Below are 20,437 nucleotides of genomic sequence, written 5' to 3'. Positions count from 1 at the left end.
TCCGCATCTAAGATCTTTACCTGCAAACCTGGGCCGGCACCTTAGGTAGCTTTTAAGGAGGTGATGTTTTGGTAATCTTCACAGATAATTACCAAGAACCAAACCCTTATGTGTTATGTAAAATGTTGGCAACATTTCATCACTTACAGGAGCGGTTATCACAACTGACATTGTGATGAATATGTATACTCACTGATCGTTGAACCAATGGACCACAGCACATTCAGTTGAGAACTTAGCCAAGTACCGATCAAGTGCTCTTCACTCATACTTGTTCATTGCAGCTATCAGAATTCCAGAGTGCCATATCAACTATTACTACAATAATTAGTAACTAAGTTTATGCCAATTGCAAAAATATCCATAAGTGGGAGTAAATTGAGTCATTATGCAAAAAATCAAAAGCTATTATTAAAAAATGTGACTTGCCTTGTATATGAGCCCAAGATCCGTGTAGTTTTTAATCTATGCATACATTTAATTTATTCTCTATTTTTATGATATTGAATCTTCTATCCTTGGACGTGGTATATTTTTCTAGTTATTTAGATATTTAAAAATATCTTTCAGTAAGGCTTTTTCCTTTTTCTCCATAAAGATCTCTCAGGTCTTCTCTTAGATTTAATTATTATATACCTTATTTCTTGTTACTATTGTAAATAGTGTATTCTCCCCCCCCCCCCATTTTCTGTTTGCTGATAAAAGCTTTTTTTGGTATATAGATGTATGTTCAGTCATCATACATCATACTAAGTTGTTTTATTAAACTGTTGGAAATGCAGATTTTTTCCTCCTTTCCAATGCTTACATCTTTTCTTTTATTGCCTTTCTCTGCTAGTTAGGATTTCCAGTATTCAATACAAGTGCTAATAGTGAGCATTCTTATGTTTCACCTAATTTTTAAAAGGAAGTGCTGCTTGTATTTTGCCATTAAGAATAACGTTTGCTACGGATTTTTGATACTCTGTAGATGAAAGACATTTCTGTTGCAAGTTGGCTAAGATTTTGTGTTTGTGTGAAGAATAAGTATTGAATTTCATCAGATGCTTTTTCTGTATTTGTGAGATGATCATATGATTGTCCTCCCTTATTCTGTTAATGTGGTGAATGACCTTTATAGATTTACTAATGTTGAATTACCCTTGCATTGCAGGAATGAACCCAACTTAATCATGGTGGGCAGCTTTTATATACAGTGGATTTAATTTATTAATATTTCATTTAGGATTTTTGTATCTATGTTCATGGATGAAATTGGCCCATAATTTTTATTTCTTATATTGTCTTTATTTGACTTTGGTATTCTGATCATGCCAACCTCAAAGAATGAGTTGGGGACTAATCTTTTTTTTCCCACCTCTGAAAGAATTTATATGAGACTGGAATGATCTGTTTCTTGAAAGTTTGGTTAAACTTCTGTCTAGGCTTAGTATTTGAGGTGGGGGAGTGTGGGCTTAGTATTTTTAGGAGAGGTATGTATTCAGTTTTCTAAATGGTTTTATTTAGGATTTCTGTTTCTAGTTAGGTCAGTTTTTTGGAAGTTGTTTCCTTTTTTTAGCAACTGATCCATTTTGTCTGGATTTTTAATTTTTATTTTTTTGCCGAGGAAGATTCACTCTGAGCTAACATCCATTACCAGTCTCCTCTTTTTGCTTGAGGAAGACTCACCCTGAGTTAACATCTCTATCAGTCATCCTCTATTGTATGTGGGTTGCTGCCACAGCATGGCTGCTGACAAGTGGTGTAGGTCCACGCCTGGGAACCGACCTGAGGCTGTTGAAGCAGACATGCACCGAACTTAACCTCTAGGCCATGGAGCCAGCCCCATTGTCTGAATTTTTAAAGTATTTAGCATAAAGTTGTTCAAAGCATTGTTTTTTATTTTTTTAATTTCTTCTAAATATTTCTCTCCCTTTTTTATTTCCAGTTTTTTTGTGCCTTCTATCTTTTTTCCTTCACCAGTCTTGCTAGAGGTTTTATATGTGGAATATATATGTGAAATATATATATAATATATTTCCTTAGCCTTATCAAAAAACCAGTGCTTGACTTTGATTTTCTCCATTGTATGTTTTCTACTTCATTAATTTCTAGCCTTTCTCCTTTCTACATTTTTTAAGTGAAAAGCACAATTTAACATAAGGACACTGGGGTATATCTCAATTTCCAGGGACAGGATTTCATTAGGCCTTAAGAACAACTGGAACCAGGGGCTTACAATGCTACTAGTACCTTACTTCATCCTCTTTCCTTTATGGGTCTGTTTCCTTCTCTCTTGCTGTCAACTGGCTTTTCTGCTCTTCAGTCTACATGGCAAAAAATGGTGACAATGAGCCTCTGAATTTGATGTCAATTCCAACTTTGTGTGCTCTTGATTCCTCTAGGGATTTCAGATTTTTCCATCTGGGTCACTTTCTTTCTGAAGATATTTTTTCTTTAGTATTCTGTTTAATGATATTTTCTGTAGTAAACTGTTTTTTGTCTGAAAGTGTCTTTATCACCTCATTCTTGGTAGATATTTCATTAGGTATAAAATTATGGGTTGGCAGTTTTTTAGCCATTGGAAGAAATAATTCTACTCCCTTCTGGTTTCCATTGTTACTATTGATAAATCAGCTGCCTAATAGTTGTTCATGTGAGTGAATCTGTCTTTCTTATCTCTGGCTGCTTTTGCTCTTTCTTTCTTGGTTTTCTGAGGTTTCATATGCTGTGCCTAAGAGTAGATTTCTTTTCGTTTATCCTGTGTGAGATTTTGGCCATGAACTGCTTGTTTTCCCTGGAAAAAATGTTTGTGGGTATTCTTTGAGGCCCAAGAAGGAAGTGCTTTGCTTCAAGAGGATTTAACTTTATTTTTTTTCCAAGATACCTCAAGGCACTACAGTTTGGCAACTAAATTCATCCCTTGAGGTTTTGGACCACCCAAATGGGGTGGATTTGGGTTGCAAATAGGTGTGTGGGCTTGCTGTCTTTACAGCCTCTTAGGAATCCTTGTTCTCTTCTGTAACAGGAAGACAAATTTTCTTGTCGTCCTTTAAGGATGAGATATAGGAATGGGTGGACTAGGTTTACTTCTGGTTCACTCTTTCTTTTCCTGAGGTTGAAACTTTATGGGAGTCCCAGCTTTACAGAGAAAGGGTCTCCTGTTAGATTTTTCCATGTTGGGTGGGTCTTGAACTTTGACTTCTCTTCTCTCCCAAGAAATCATCAAAGCTGAAGCTCAGCTTTTTGAGATAAGCACATATCTATAAGACTAAAACAGTTTCATTATGCCACTTATCTCTGAGTTTCTGCTTTCTCATAGATTTTGGTCTGGTTATTCCTTTAACATCTTGTCAGCTGTCTAATGCTTTTAATATTTTTTGAAATAAAATTGTATCCATCACTTTTAGTTGTTCTCAGTGAGAGAACTGGGTGAATAATCTAGCCTAAGGTGTTACTGGAAGTGGTATTTTATTCTAATTTATTTGGGTTTTCTTTTTCTGGTTCCTTCAGATAGAGGCCTAACTCACCAGTTACTAGCCTTGTTTAAAATATAAGCATTTAAAGCTATACATTTATAAGTAGCTCATGAGGTTTGAAATGGAGTGTTTTCATTATTATTAGCTATATGTATTTAATTTTAATATGCTATTATGATTTTCAGTTATGTTTGCCTCTTTAAGTTATGACCTATGATCCACAAGTCAGAGTTTTGAAATATGTGGATTTTAAAAGATTTCCTTTTGTATATTTTACTTGCCTTTCAAAAAAACCAGGATTTTCCATTTGGGTTACAAAACAAGATTCAACTAGGTGCTCTATACAAGACACACAAAATGATTTAGAGAAACTAAAAATAAAGGGTTAGGTGAAGATATACAAGGCAAATGGAAACAAGACAGCAAGGGGTGCTCTGTGACCACTCTTTTCAGTGGCTTTTTCTTCCCTCCCTGATACCAAACTCTAATGAATAACCAATACTCCATATCATTGAGACTTTTTAAGGTTCCTGGAAGACTGATTTTGTGTTAATAACAGAAATGATAATTTTCTTTTTCTTTCTTTTCCTCCTCCTCCTTCTTTTCCTTGTCGTCTTTTCCTTTCTCCTCCTCTTCTTTCCTTCACACTTAAACTTCTGCAAAACTGGGAAACATCTCTCATATTGAGGTACATCTTACTATTGATATTTCACAATGAACAATTATTAATTATTGCTTTTGGCAGCGTTTTTTTCTTTTTTAGTGGAACATAAAATAATGGTGTCTCTTGCAATTGATGGTGTCTTAGCTTTGATGAAATATACATTTTTACCTACATACCATGAGGCTTCATTCCTCTCCATCCCCTACTTGAAATGCCCTCTTTTTGTCTCTTCCATCCTATCCTTATACCATCCAAGACCTTACAGGAGGAAATAATCTATTTTCTTATCCTACCTCCTATTCTTCAAGCACCTAGCACAATACTTTGTTGGACACATGGTTTTATTTAATCAGCAATTAAAGGAACTGTGTAGGTGTAATGACTCATAGCACAGGCTGTGACATATTTATATAGATGACCGATGTTTTAGCTTCTTGGTGAGAGGAGATTAATACCTACATTAGTTAAGATTACTTTAGGTAGAACAGAACCCAAAGCTTCCTGCATTAAGCAAGTTAGAGAGTTTATTGGATGGATGCTTAGTCATCTGATGGTGTTTGAGAAAGAGTTTAAGCAGTGAAACACAAATGTAGTTAGACAACATAGAGCAATGTGAAGGAAATGAAAAGAGTTGTACAATAAAGAATTACAGACAATGGTATTTAGAAGGTACATTTAGAAAAGGTACAATTAGGTACAATTTAGAAGTGAAGCCCTCATCAATGAGATGACATTTAGATTGAGACTTGAAGTATGAGTGAGTAACAGAAGTTCTCAAAGGGTCTGAGAGAAAGCATTTTAGACAGAGGGAAACAGCAGCCCCAAAGTAGGAAAGAGCTTACAGTTAACTGAAAGGCATAGTTAGGGAGAGTACTACCTCAAGGTAAGAGAGGCAGGCAGGGGCTATATACCTTAATAAGCTAACATTTAGTGAGCAGATTTAAGATACATTTTATGTCTTTTGTTGATGACTTGGATAAGGGGAGAGGATTGTGAAGGAAAGGAAGGAGTCAGATCAGAGAGGGCTAAGGAATTGGAGAGATGATGTGTCTAGATAATTTGTGAAGTTACTTGTCATTAAAGGGATACAGAGCTGTTTTAACCTTCTCATTTCTATAATTTATCCAGTAGCATTTCTGTCTCTGTCTTTTAAATTCTTGGAATCAAATACATTTTTATTCTAGTCTTTATCTTCAGATTCCAGCATCTTTTTCTCATCCCACACTTGGCAGATGCTTAGAGGAGGAAAGTTGGTGTAAAAAGTAGGCTAGCATTCTCAGCAGTTCTGCCCTTTTTCATCAAGATGTTCCTTGCTAAATCAGTCCTTGCTATATCAGAGCAAAACCATTTTGTTCTATAAGTAAAGGTTTAATTCTTGAGGGAATACCATCCTAATGAAGTCAGTCTGTGTATATGTGTGTTGTAGGGTTAGAGGTGATGGTCATGTATATTTTTATCTAAGTCTTAACATGCCTTAAAGGGTAAAGGTAAGTATGGCTGAATCCTGAATTCAGTTCACCAATTGTTTTCTCAATTAAAAGGCAGGTGATCAACTAAAAGATAAAATTTGTTGTGTAACTGAAAGAAAAACCTCTCAGAAGAGGTAGCTTTTTTTTTTTTTTTTTAATGTTTCTTACATATATTTGGGTTCAGCTTTTGAAACCACTTTTGACTGCAGTTTTAAGTAGACAGGGTCTCTCCTCATTTTATGAAGCTCTTGTTTTCCATTATTATCTTTAAGGAGTGAATAAAGAAGCTATGTATCAAAACAAAAGAATTTTGTGGACAAGATGAATAGAAAGATAAAAACTAGTAAGGCAGAAACCTAAAATTGAAGTCAGATAATAGATAAGGATCATGAAATACTGTTTAAATCAGTGGTTCTTAACTTTTTGGTAGCTCCAGGATCCTTTGAGATTCTGATGAAAGTTGAAGAATTTGGCCCTAGAAAGTGTACAGATATGTGTACATTCAGATTTGTACATAATCTTAGAGTATTGCTCAATCTGAAGAGCCCATGGGGTATGTGATGCCCTGGTTGAGAACCACGTGGTCTAAATGGTAATCAAGGCTGAGGAGTATATGCCTGGAAAGCTTCCATATTCAAACTATGACAGTGTTGTCTTCTCAAATACCAGTTTTTAGGACAGCCACGACTTAATTTGTTGTTGTTTTTAAACCTTTGGTCTGACAGCTAATAAAGCAAAATAATTTTTCGTTTTAGCGATTGAAATTTGTTCTTAAAATTTTTTCTTTGAAAATGCCATAGATGGCAGAGTTTTCTGAAATAAGGCAATACAGTAGCCTAACATATGTAGCCTAGTAATAAAAAAAATTGAACTGAAATATAAACACATTTCAAATTTACTGACACCTAGGTTTATACAGGAGCTGAATGAATGTTTCTTTTGAGAAGTAGCTTTAAAAAGAAAAAAAGAAACCAACCCTATGTTCTCTCTACCTTTCCATGAATCTGTTTGTAAATTAACTTCACTGACTGTCAACTTTAAAATGAATTTTATTAGTCCTGTAAGTTAAGTATCGGACCTATTTATTTTACTGTTGGTGATGAAGCTGTACTTTGTTGTTGTTCATTTGGCCCAGTGCCTAACTGGAACACTGAGCCAGTGACACAACTTATAATAAGTTATAAATTGTTTCTGTTAAACAAATTATGCCAGTTAGGCCAATTTTTAATGTAATCCAGAATTCTTAGGATTCATTGGTTGAGGAGAGGATTGACTAGGTGACTTGCCTCTGAATCCTTTGGCCATGCTGAGAGTCTAGAATTCCTTACATTTTTTCACTTACTTAACTTGATCAAATAAAAGGATTCTTTCTTCACGGTAAGTCTGGAAAGCAAGTTCCACATCATAAGAAATAATAGAAATCAAAGAAAGAACATTCAGAAATGAAATACTTTGTGCTTGAGGTATAATATTCTATTTCAATGTGATGATGATTTAATATGGCATTTTTAGCTTAGATTTTAGTGCGTGAACAAATGATTCTTTTTTTGTTTTTTGAGAGGAGGGGCGTATGATCAGTCAGTGCAATTTTTCCTTTCTTGTAACTTTCTTGTAACTTTCCCTGTAGATAGAAGTGTGATGAAGAATACAATGGGATTGTATATATTCACATTCAACCTTGTTTATTCAGAAAATGGTAAAACAAAAGTGAGAATTAAAAACAATTTAATTAAATTTAGGTTCTCTCTGCTATTGTACTTGAGTTTCTGCTGTACAGTGTTTTTATGCCTCTCATAGTGTGAGCATGCTGTGTGGTTCTAGTGCTAGATAGATATTTTCTCACAGCAGAGCTCCTAAATATAAGCCAGCTACTTCAACTGTGTTCGATTGAAAACAGCAAACTGTTCATACTAGAAAGAATCACTGGCTGTGTTGGATTTGTTGAAAAATATTGTAGTACTGTACTTAATGGATGATTTAAGGTATTCACAGTATAATTTTGAATTTATGTGATTTCTCCTTTTAGTGCTATCTTTGGAACTTAACCCTGTGAGATTAGAGTCTCTTGGAAAAAGAAGTTTAGCTAATTTAAGGAAATTTGTGAGTTTATGATTTTTTTTTCCGATATTCAAAATGGGACCCATGGTTTTATATTTTAGTTTATATATTGTTACATTGGAACCAACTAATAGTGTTGTAAAAATGAGAGTAATTTTACCATTTTGCCTAAGTTTGGTCTCTTTTTTTGTTTTTCTTTTTTATAGGGAAACAATCTTAAGTGTCAGGGTCAAGTTTCCTGAGTGTGTCTTGTATATCTCCTATGTATATGAAGTGTGTGCTGTGGTTTTTGGGTTCTTTTTCTGATAGTGAATTTTCTAAGACATACTCCTGTCTTGTCTGCTCTTCCTTATAATTTATATATGAGAGGGGCCTAAAGTTAGAGGTAGAGTCGTAACTGTAGAACAAAGAGGAGCAAACAAGCATACTTTAGGGAGAAAAAAAACCTCTAGAAAGAAAAGTCCCTGCTTCTCTAAGAATTGTAGCTCTCTAATGGCCCTTCAAAAGCCTCTGGTTCATTCCCGATTTGGCTGGACAGGCTAAATTTCAATAACTTTATTCTTTTTAGTAAAAGTTAGACTTCAATTTTGTAACTAAACGTGACTTATTTTTCTTACCCTTCGTTAGATGTCTCATAATTATGTGTGTGTATGTATTTATATTTCTATACTCCCCATCTCTATCCTCAGTTCCAAAAAGGATTTTAGGTGACTTGCTTTCCACCAATTAAAATTATAAAATAGTTGATATATACAAAAGAATATATGTAACATATGTAGATTGAAGGGCATAATGAAATGAAAACTTGTGTATCTACTGCTTAGCTTAAGAATTAGAACATTACTAAAACTTTTGAAGTCCCCATGTGAATCTTTCCTGATTATGTCCCCCTTTCTTTTTCCTCAGAAGTAACAGTCTTTAATTGTGTTTATCATTCTCTTGTTTTTCTTTATAGTTTTGCTAATTATATACATATCCCTACATATTATTCTGTTTAGTTTTGCATAGTTTTGAGAGGCAGTATAATGTTGGGGGACTAAAAGCACAACTCTGGCACCAGGCAGTTCTCCTACTTGCTAACCAGGTGATTTGGGCAAATTACATAACTTCTCAGTGCCTGTTTCCTCAACCTTGGAATAGAGATTAAAAACAGAATCTGCTTGATAGAGCTGTTGTGAGAATTAAATGAGTTGTTATGTGCAAAGTACACAGCACACAGTACCTGGTACAAGGCGAGGTTCTCTGAGTGTTAATTGTTGTTGGTATTTATATAAAGGAATCATAAGCAATTTGCTTCCCTCCTCCCTCAACAATATGATTGTGAGATTCATCCATATTGGTTGATATAGCTGTAGATCACTCACTTTTACTTCTTTTTCTCTTGATTGATTTATTTTTTTAGTTGAGGTTTTTAAATTGAGATATTTTTACCTCTGTGTTCATGGTATTCTAATGTGTGAATATTCTGTATTTCTCTCTTCTGTCAGTGGATAATTAGATTCTAGTGTTTGTTGTTATTTTATTGTTACAAACAATAAACAATGCTACACAGACATTTTCTTGCACACCTTCTTGGGCACATGTGTAAGAGTTTCCCTAGGATATATACCTAGAAATAAAATTGCTGAATTGTAAGGGTGTGTGCATCTTTGACTTTCCTAGACAATGCCAAATTACTTTTCAAAATGGTTGCACCGGTTTACGTTCCTAAAAGGGTATGAGAGTGCCTCTTACTCCATACTTTATTGTCTGATTCTTTAATATTTGGTAAACTCATAGATGTAAAATGATGTATAGTGTTTTGATTTTCATTTTCCTGATTACTAATGAGGTTGAGCATTTTTTTCACGTGTTCATTGGCCATTTCTTTCCCTCTGTAAGACGTTTGTTGTATATTTTGGCCATTTTTCTATTGACATTCTATTTTAAACTGCTATTTAATTTGCTTATTTATTTTTAGAAATTCTTTAAATATTAGGCTACTCATATTTTGTTTATATATTTGGCATATATTCTCCTAGTTTGTAGCTTGTCTTTCATTTTCAGGTGGGTGATTTTTCACAAACCTTTACAGATTAGGGGGAAATTCTTTTGTTAGACCCATCTCTTGTTTGGGGTGAAAACAAAATATAGTTCCCAGAATCCTTAAACCGTACTTTTAAAAACTGAGACTTTTACAGTCTTCCTGATAATCCATGCCAATGTAAATAACCACTATAGAAAAAGTCTTGTATTGTTATAGAGTTACTGACCACAATAGCTCCTATTAAAGCCTTTTTTATATCAAAATAATTCAACTTTAGAACCATAAAGCAGACTAAATGTGCCACATTGATAAACCTTTGTTAGAAATTATGCTTTTTGTGCCACTAATTCTTGGTCTTTTTGGTTTTATGCTTTTCCAAAAGATAAGACCATTTCCAGCTTGTAGCTTACCATATGAAACATAATTATTGTTCTTAATCTCTATTAGAGAATTTTTGTTTATTTAAAGACATGATAGTAGTAGACTTTACATGACTGAGCTGGCCACGGAAGAAGATTCTTTTAGGAATTTTAACCTCCTTAGTTGGTGAGTATAACAAATCAGATGAAACTGCTGACCAGTTAAGTGTTTTTTGTTTTTGTTTTTGTTTTTTACAGAGAATTCATTTAGAAAGGTTTGCTTTATTTGGAGTTTTATTTTGTCGTTCTTTGTATATGATGTTTTGTAAGAACCACTTAGGAACTGATCCTGCAATTACTTTGTCTCTTCCCTTTAATGTTGGCTTCCTTTGGTTAGGGACAGTTATTTCTTAACAAATCTGTAAAGTTGCACATGAAACTTCTACAATTGTACCAGTCCCACAGTGGATGCCTAATACTTATTATTTCTTCTTATTCTTTTTTTGTTCTTTCTTCAGTAGAGTGAATTACTGTGCATGTGTGTAATCCTTCATACACTCGTATACTTAGGCAGTGTTCAAGAAATCTGTTTATCCTGCCAAGCATAAAGTTAATTACCATGAAAATCTCCCTGAAAAATACAACACTTGGGCTGCTCCTTTGGTTGATATTGTAGATAGGACTTCTTATTTGAAGTAGTTAAGCTATTACTTTGTTTTAGAAAACTGTCTCTAATTCCAGCATTAATAGTGGAATGTAATACACCTTTCTCCCATTTAAGTAGTCTAAATCTGATTCCAACAGATACTATATCAAAGAATAGTGCATTTTCTAGAGCTGGTATAGAAACAAGATTCAGGAGCACTTCTACATTAACCCTCTGGATCCAGTTCACCATCGTCTACTGGATTATTATAGTAGCCTCCTAATTGTCTCCCTGCTTCCGTTCTTGTTCCCTGCTATCCATTCATAACCGAGCAGCCAAACATAAAAGATAAGTTCTTCCATTTAGAACCCTCCCTGGCTCCCCATTTCTCTCAGGGGAAAAATCAAAGCATTTGGCCTACAAGGCCCTATATGACTTTGCCCTGTGTAACCTGTCTGGTCTCATCTCTCCTATTCTCTTCATTTTATATTGATACACTGGCCTCCTTTCTGTTTGTCAGACATTCTAGACAAGGTACCCCCTCAGGAACTTTGCATTGAATGTTTTCTTTTTCTGGAATTCTCATCCTACTTGCATGGCTCACTTTTTTACTTTTTTCAGTTCTTTACTGAGAGATTACTTTCTTAGTTTAATATTTTATCCCTGCCTCCAGTACTTCTAATTCCCCTCTTAACCCTGTTCATCTTTTCTGTATAGCATTTACCATTTTCTAACATACCAGATAGTGGTACACAGGTAAATGTTTCACAATTTATTCTCCAAGTGTAGTTCCTGCTTGAATGATGGTTGATATTTTTGTTTGTGTTAATGTGTAAGATGCAAGTGAAACAATGAAGATAGGTGTCAAAATTTCACTCATTTGTCAATGCTGTGACTTCTTTGCTGAATTGGATAATAATTTTCAAATACTGAAAGAATATTTCCTCAAATTTTTGTGTTATCCATAATGTAATGATTATAGACAGCACACACTTTTAAGTTTAATGTGCATTATTAACATTTTCTCCATCAGTTTCTTAGATTTAGATAATCACAAAACAATACATCAAGCTATGATTGGTAGTTTTCACCAAATTCTGTAGCGTGTATACTTCCATCATGGCTGATTTCAAGCTACCAACGTGAAGTCACTGAACATGACATTGGGAAGAGATGTACAATAGCCCAACATTATATAGTATTTCCACCATACAGAGAGAAAATCATAAATACCCCCAGAGGCATTGATAATAGTAAAATACAGTAAAATAATTAGGAAATGATGTTTTTGGTATTTATTACCTTGTTTTAAAATAATTATGTTTATATAATTTTTAATAAAAGCTGCGTTTAACACCCAGTTTGCAAACTTGCTGAAAATTTAACATTTGGATCTTGTCACCCAGCGCACAACTATAAATAGTTTGCCTATTTATTTTCTGTCTGTCTACTTCATCGAGAAGGGTTTTTGTTCTATATTGTTTATTGCTGCACAGCATGGTAGGCAGTCAATAAATATTTGTTGAATAAATTTTAATTAAAATATTTGAGGTCTTTTATATGTAATTTAAAATTTGTGTGAACAAATGTCTGCACTAGGTGCTAACTGAAACATAAATCTTGTCTTCAAAGAAATGTAAACCTTTTTTTCTTCATTTTTTAATTTGAAGTTTGAATTTTAACAATAGTATAAAAATCTTATTTCTCTGAATTATTAGATGTACATTGTAAATAAAGGCATAGTGCTCTGAAAGGGATAGAAAGATTTTCAAATTTGCCTTGCTGAGAGAAAGATAGCATGTGGTTCCATTTTTATAAAAAGAAAAAAATAATGCATGTATGCATAGAAAAAGACAAAGAAAAAACTGTGACGTGTCAATGGAAGTTCTTTCTGTTTATTGGGATTACAGGTCATTTGTATTTCATTCTTTGGACTTTTCTGTTTTCTTGTTCTTTACAAGTAATATCCATTACATCTGTGATAAAATTACTTTAAAATCAGCTTTATTATCATACCATGGTGTGGTATTTTAGTTGAAAGAGAAGGAAAGTAAAATATTACAAGTAGAAAATACAGTGTGAAGAAAGAGAGAAAAGTGAGAAAGCCACAGCATATGTGAAAGGCCTGATTTTTATAAGATTACGTGGGAAAGTATTTGGAGATGAGGCTGGGAAAGGTTGGGTTCAAGTTATAGAGGTTCTTGAATGCCAGACTCAGAAATTAAACTTTAGAATCTTCAACAGTTTTTGAATACAATCAAGGATGAGTTTGAGGGATATTAATCTGGCATAACCAAGTAGGAAAATGAGAGGAAAGAAGGCTTGGAGTCCAGGAGTTAGTGCAGAGGTTCATGGATGAAGTGATTTTTCTATCAATTCCTAGGGCAATTAGGAATAGGAAAGAATGGCTGAATGCCAGAGATATTGATACTCCCATCCAGTAGCACCAACTGATGGACTGGCTGTGGAAGAATTAAGGAAAAGTGTCAGAGATGAACCTTAGATTTGCTGTTGTCATTTTAAATCTTTGGTGGATGTAAAGGTGTTCTGTAAAAATAGGAAATTCAGGAAGATGAGCTTGTTTGGAAGGAAAGATAAGTTTGATTTGAAGACATCTGAATCTGAATTGAAATTATAAGACTAGAATTCACAAAAAAGTCAGGGCTAGATATAAATCTATGGGAGAGAGAGAGGAAAGAATTTATGCTTATAATTAAATTTTAACCCATCTAAAAAAATCTCAGTTCAGTATGTAATCTGTGAATTCAAAGAAGGAAAGATACGGCTAACCATTAGCTGCAAACTTAAGTATTGACAGAACCATTTTTAGTTTGCTAATAAGGTGATACTATGTTTGCTAATAAGGTCGTACTGTGGCAGCTGCATGTTGCTGTGATGCTGAAAGCTATGCCACCAGTATTTCAAATACCAGCAGGGTCACCCATGGTGGACAGGTTTCACTGGGGCTTCCAGACTAAGAAGGACCTGGCTGCCCATTTTTGAAACATTGGCATGAAAAGCCTATGCATAGCAGTGGAACATTGTCTGATATAGTGCCGGGAGATGAGAAGATGGCACAAAAAGACCTGGTAAGGTTCTATGTGCTGTACACAGGGTCGCTAGGAGTTGAAATCAACTCCACAGCACTAAGAACAACAAATAAGGGGAATTACATTGATTGATTTTCGAATGTTAACTAACTCTGTGTTTCTTTGAAAAATTCCATGTGGTTATGATTATCACCTTTTTTCTGTATTGTTTGGTTTGATTTGGTAAAATTTTGTTTAGAATTTTTGCATGTATGTTCATGAGAGATGTTCTGAAACTTACCTTTTTTATAATGCCTTTGTTTGGTTTTGGTATCAGGATATGTTAGCTTGATAAAATGATTTGAGAAATATTCCCTCCTCCTTAATTTTTTGGGAAGTGTTTGTGTAGAATTGATATGATTTCTTCCTTAAATATTTGGTAGAATTTACCAGTGAATCCATTTAGCCCGGGAGTTGTCTTTGTGGAAAGATTTGCAACTATAAATTCTATTTCATTAATAGATAAAGGACTGTTCAGGTTACCTATTTCTTCTTGAGTAAGCTGTGGTAGTTTGAGACATGCAAGGAATTTTTCCATTTCAAATGAGTTGTTGAATTCATTGGCATAGACTTGTCTATAATATTCCTTTATTATTCTTTTTAGTATCTGTAGAATCTATAGTGATGGAACCTTGCTCATTCTTTTCTTTTTTCGTTTTGAGGAAGATTAGCCCTGAGCTAACATCTGCTGCCAAGCCTCCTCTTTTTTCTGAGGAAGACTAGCCCTGAGCTAACATCCGTGCCCATCCTCCTCTACTTTATATTGTGAGACGCCTGCCTCTGCATAGCTTGCCAAGCAGTGCCATGTTCCACACCCAGGATCCCAACCTGCGAACCCAGGGCAGCTGAAGCGGAACATGCAAACTTAACTGCTGTGCCACCGGGCTGGCCCCTCTCATTCTTGATATCTGTAATTTATATCTTTTTTTCCAAAACCCTGATTAGTCTGGCTAAAGGTTTATCAATTTTGTCAATCTTCTCCAAGAATCAGCTTTTGGTTTCCTTTTCTCTGTGTTTCTATTTTCCTACTTTATGCCTGCCATCTCCTTTTTTTTCTGCTTACTTTGCAATTCTTTGTCCCTTTAGTTTTTATAGGTGGAAGCTGAGATCATTAATTTAAGTAAGACCTTTTTTTTTTTTTCTAATATGGATGGTTAGTGCAGAGTTTCTCAATAGTGGCTCTATTGACATTTTAAGGTGGATAATTGTTTGTTGTAGGAGGCTGTCCTGTGCATTATAGGATGTTTAGCAATATCCCTAGCCACTACCCACTAGATACCAGTAGCATCCCCCCAGTGGAAACCAAAAATGTCTCCAGATATTGCCACATTTCCCCTAGTGGGCAAGATTTCCCAGTTGAGAATCACTGGTTTAGTGCTATAAATTTCTAAGTACTGCTTTTACGGCATCCCACAGATTGCAATATACTGTTTTCATTCCGTTCAAAATACTTTCTAGGGGCCAGCCCTGTGGCCAAGTGGTTGGGTTCGTGTGCTCTGCTTCGTTGGCCTAGGGTTTCACCAGTTCAAGTTCTGGGTGGGGGCATGGCACTACTCATCAAGCCATGCTGGGGTGGCATCCCACATGCCACAGCTGGAAGGACCCACAACTAGAGAATGCACATCTGTGTACTGGGGGGCTTTGGGAGAAAAAGAAAAAAAATAAAAATCTTAAAAAAACCCCAAAACTTTCTAAATTCCCTTCTGATTTCTACTTTGACCCATGGGCTATTTTGAAATATATTACAATCGTGCACCACATAATGTCATTTCAGTCAACAACGGACTTCATTTATGACGGTGATCCCTTGAGATTGGTACCATAGAGTTTAGATGTGTAGTAGGCTATATTATCTAGCTTTGTGTAAGTACACCATATGATGTTTCCACAACAACAAAATTGCCTAACAACACATTTCTCAGAATATTTCCTGTCGTTAAACAATGCATGACTGTATTTAGTTTCCAAATATCAGGTGATTTAATTCCATTGTGGTCAGAGATTATACATTGTATGACTTGAATCCTTTTAAATTTGAGACTTATTTTATGGCCCTGAACATGGTCTATGTTAGTAAATATTCCACGTGCACTTGAGAAGAATATGTATTCTGTTATCATTGGGTAGAATGTTTTATAAATGTTCATCAGGTCATGTTGATTGATACTGTTGTTCAAGTCTTGCTGTTTATATCCTTTCTGATTTTTGCCTTCTTGTTGTAGTAATTATTGACAGGGGGATATATAGTCATTCCAGCTTTCTTTTGACTAGTATTAATATGGTATATTTAACCTATTTGTGTCTTATGTTTGAAGTGGGTTTATTGTAGGCGGCATATTGTTGGGTATTGTTTTTTTATCCAGTCCGAAAAGCTAGTTGGTCTGACTACTGAGAAGCTGGTGTCGCTGCTAAAGGTGCTGTCTCCCGTAACAAGTTTATTCCTGATCTCACTGGGGGAACATTTGGCAATGGGAACCAACATTCAGGACCATGGGGTACAGGATGGAGGGCTGGTAAATACTGTTGTATCCTCCTCTATGTGCCCACCTGGGACCAGGGAGGGGCACGTGAAATCTGTCCAGCCCTGGAGGGAGCCAATAACTGTCTGAGGGTTGGGACTTTTGGAATCTGGCTTGCACTGTTACCAATCAAAACATTCACTGACTTTAGTACTCTGTTAAACCAGGTATTAACCTATTAGTTGTTAGATTGTGGAAGGTCAGGGAGTAGATCCTAGGAGAGGGGCTCAGCACAGTGACTGTTTACTTTCTAGAATGTAAGCATTGCAAAAATTTCATCACTGGTATGGCTATATTAGTGCATACTGCCCATATATATGATGTGTGTTTATCATGTTTGAGTATGCTGGGTTTAATTCCATTTACTGTATCTTAACTCCAGTTAGGAGAAAGGAGGGAAATAATAACAGATCATCACAAGAAAATAACTGTGTATAGTTGCCCTGACCTCTCCCCTCAGCTTCAGGCTTACATACATCTCCACCTGGAAGCCCTATAAACAAGCCACTTAAATTGAACAGTTCAGTTTGCTGAAGCCTAAAACTTAAGAGTCATTTGGATTTTCCTGTCTTCCTCACTCTTCATAATCAATCACCAATTCCTGCTGTTGATTTTCCCCACAAACAGAATCCTGTTGGTCAAGCAAAGCTGAGGTAATTACACTTACTGCGGCAAGGGAGAGCACCACTTTGACAGAGTCTTGTTAGTTAGGAGAAGTTAGGAAAGGGTATCTATAGCGTTTTGAGATCTGGACTCACGTGATTTAAGGCAGGTTCTTCAAGGTGGGGAACTGGTTGGAATGAGCAAAGTTTGTAACACAGTATTTAGAATTAGTGGATGTAACAGGAAAAGGGTCTTGAAGCAATCTGTTATCCTTACAGGAGATCTATTTGCACAGATAAATTTGTTGGCAAGAATTTCCTGAAACAAACAGTCAAGCTAATTATTAGTTTACAGTCTCATCATCCTGGGCAAAATAATTTCCTGGAGAACAGTTACATCATGTGGACTCAGTTCTCACTGCTACTCTTATCTTCTAACTTTTCTTCAGTCTCCTTTTTTCCACCTCAACACACCACACTGCCTTAATTCAAGCTCTCATCATAACTTGCCTAGACTATTTAAAAAGTCTTCTAGATAAACAGATAGATGGACAAAGAGAACAGATTAGTTGTTACCAGAGGGGAAGAGGGCTGAGGGGTGGGCATATGTGGTAAACGGGCACATATTTATGGTGACTGACGAATAATAATGTACAACAGAAATTTCACAATATTATAAATCATTACGACATCAATAAAATAAAAAAATAAAAAGCCTTCTAACTCATCTATAGTCTTCCCCCATTACTTTTGTTTTCCATACTGCTACCAGAGTATCTAACCATATCATAACTCTGACCATTTCACTGATATGTTTAAAACCTCTTAGTGGCTTCCAGTTGTCTCTAAGATAAAATCAGGAGCTGATCCTTGCCTACTTCTCTAACATCATTTCTGTACTCCGCTTCTTGCATTACTGCCTAGGATTTGATTTCCTGCATCTATGCTTTTGTTGATGCTCTTGCCTCCATCTGAAATATCTTTTCCCTCCTACACCCCACCGTGTGTGGCTAATTGTTGTTCTTCCATTAAAACTTAACTCAAGCCATATCTGCTGTAGGAAATCATGAACCCAGATTATGCTTCCAAAGATGTTCACCACGTTATGCAGAAATTAACCTTTTATGAGGGGAGAAAGCCACCTAAAAGCAAGTTGTCTTATTAATTTCTGTATCCACTAGCATTAATAAATTGGGTCAAAGGGGGAGGACTTAAGGGATGGAGATAAGAGGAGATTATTTAACTTCCTATTGATGTATTTGAGGCAAGATCAATGCACCCAAATATAGAAATTTGAGTAAGAGAATAAGACTTAAAAGTCTGATTGGGAAATCATCATAGTTGGGGTAATAGTTTGTGTTGATTATGTATGTATGTCCAGCAAAAGCTGGGCAGTGAAGAAGGCTGACAGGGCCTTGATTCATTTAAAATATGGTGTTGGAGGAAAGCTCTGCGGATACACGGGACTGCTAGAAAGACAAACAAGTGGGTCCTAGAGCAAATTAAGCCTGAACTCTCACTGGAGGCAAAAATGATAAAACTGAAGCTGTCCTACTTTGAGCACATCATGAGAAGGCAGCAGGAAAAGAGGAAGACCAAGTGTGAGATGGATTAACTCCATGGAGGAAACCATAGACGTGAATCTACAGAAGCTGAGTAGAGCTGTTGAGGATAGGACGTTGTGGACAACACTCATTTATAGGATCACCACGAGTTGGAGCTGACTTGAAGGCACGTAACAACAAATTTGGGGAATACCTCAATGAGTGGGAGAAAGTAAAGGAAGATCTCAAAGACATCAGTAGAAACAGAGGTGAAGAAGATAAACCAGAGTAGAGTATTGGGGCCGGGGGAATAAGGAGGCAGGGAGGAGAGAAGTGTACAAAGGAGAGCTTGAATCATAATTTTGCAAAGCAGTTAAGGAGAATGAGAACTATGAAAAGATTTTCTGAATTTGGCAACTCAGTTCTATCTAGTGACCTTTGAAAATTTTAGTAGAATGGGGATTTCATTTCTTTTTTTATTTTTTAAAACTTGTTTATTTTGTTGAGGTCATGTTGGTATATAACATTGTGTAATTTCAGGTGTGCATTATTATATATCAGTTTTTGTATAGACTGCATCGTGCTTGCCGCTAATAGTCTAGTTTTCATCCATCACCACACATATGTGCCCCTTTTACCCCCTTCGCACCTCCCCCCCCCCCCCCCGCCTTCCCCTCTGGTAACCACCAATCTGTTCTCCTTATCTGTGAGTTTATCTTCCACATATGAGTGAAATCATACACTGTTTGTCTTTCTCTGTCTGGCTCATTTCACTTATCATAATACCCTCAAGGTCCATCCCTGTTGTTGCAAATGGGACAATTTTGTCTTTTTTATAGCTGAGTAGTATTCCATTGTGTATATATACAATGATGAATATACAATGAATATGCAATGGAATATACAATTCCATTCATCAGTTGATGGGCACTTGGGTTACTTCCACATCTTGGCTAGTGTGAATAAAGCTGCAGTGAACATATGGGTGCATAGGTTTTGTTGATTTCATGTCTTTTGGATACATACCCAGTAGTAAGATAGCTGAGTTGTATGGTATTTCTATTTTTAATTTTTTGAGAAATCTCCATACTGTTTTCCGCAGTGCCTGGACCACTTTGTATTCCCACCAGCAGTGTATAAGGGTTCCATTTTCTCCACATTGTCTCCAATGCTTATAATTTGTCTTGTTAATTATAGCCATTCTGACAAGTGTGAGGTGATATCTCATTGTAGCTTTGATTTGCATTTCCCTCATAATTAGAGATGTTCAACATCTTTTCGTGTGCCTGTTGGCCATCTATGTATCTTCTCTGGAAAAATGTCTGTTATTATCCTCTGCCCATTTTTTCATCGGGTTATTTGTCTTTTTGTTGTTGAGTTGTATGAATTCTTTATATATTTTAGAAATTAACCCCTTGTCAGATATATGATTTGCAAATATTTTCCCCCAGTTGGTGGGTTGTCTTTTCCTTTTGTTCATGGTTTTATTTGCCTTGCAGGAGTTTTTTAATCTGATGTAGTACCATTTGTTTAGTTTCCTTTGCCTGTGCAGACATGATGTTCGAAAAAATGCTGCTAAGACCAATGTCGAAGAGTGTACTGCCTATATTTTCTTTTAAGAGTTTTATGGTTTCAGGTCTTACGTTCGTCTTTAATCTATTTTGAGTTAATTTTTGTGTGTGGTGTAAGATAATGGTTTACTTTCATTCTTTTGAAATGGCTGTCCAGTTTTCCCAACACTATTTATTGAATAAACTTTCCTTTCTCCATTGTATGTTCTTGGCTCCTTTATCAGAAATTAGCTGTCCATAGATGTGTGGGTTTTTTTCTGGACTTTCAGTTCTGTTCCATTGATCTGTGTGTCTGTTTTTGTGCCAGTACCATGCTGTTCTGATTACTATAGCTTTGTGTAGTATATTTCGAAGTCAGGGATTGTGATGCCTCCAGCTTTGTTCTTTTTTCTCAGGATTGTTTTGGCTATCTGAGGTCTTTTGTTCCATATA

General features: G+C 35.7%; 1 protein-coding gene across 50 annotated transcripts in view; it reads left to right on the top strand.

The window, feature by feature from the left end:
* The window catches only part of NUMB (NUMB endocytic adaptor protein), a 183,545-nt gene that overhangs the window by 90,101 nt on the left and 73,007 nt on the right, over window positions 1–20,437 (top strand). The window lies entirely within an intron of this gene.

Source organism: Equus przewalskii, chromosome 25, assembly GCF_037783145.1.
Source record: "Equus przewalskii isolate Varuska chromosome 25, EquPr2, whole genome shotgun sequence".
NCBI lineage: Eukaryota > Metazoa > Chordata > Mammalia > Perissodactyla > Equidae > Equus > Equus przewalskii.
The sequence above is the reverse complement of the archived record's forward strand: the minus strand, read 5'-3'. Positions and strand labels throughout refer to the sequence as shown.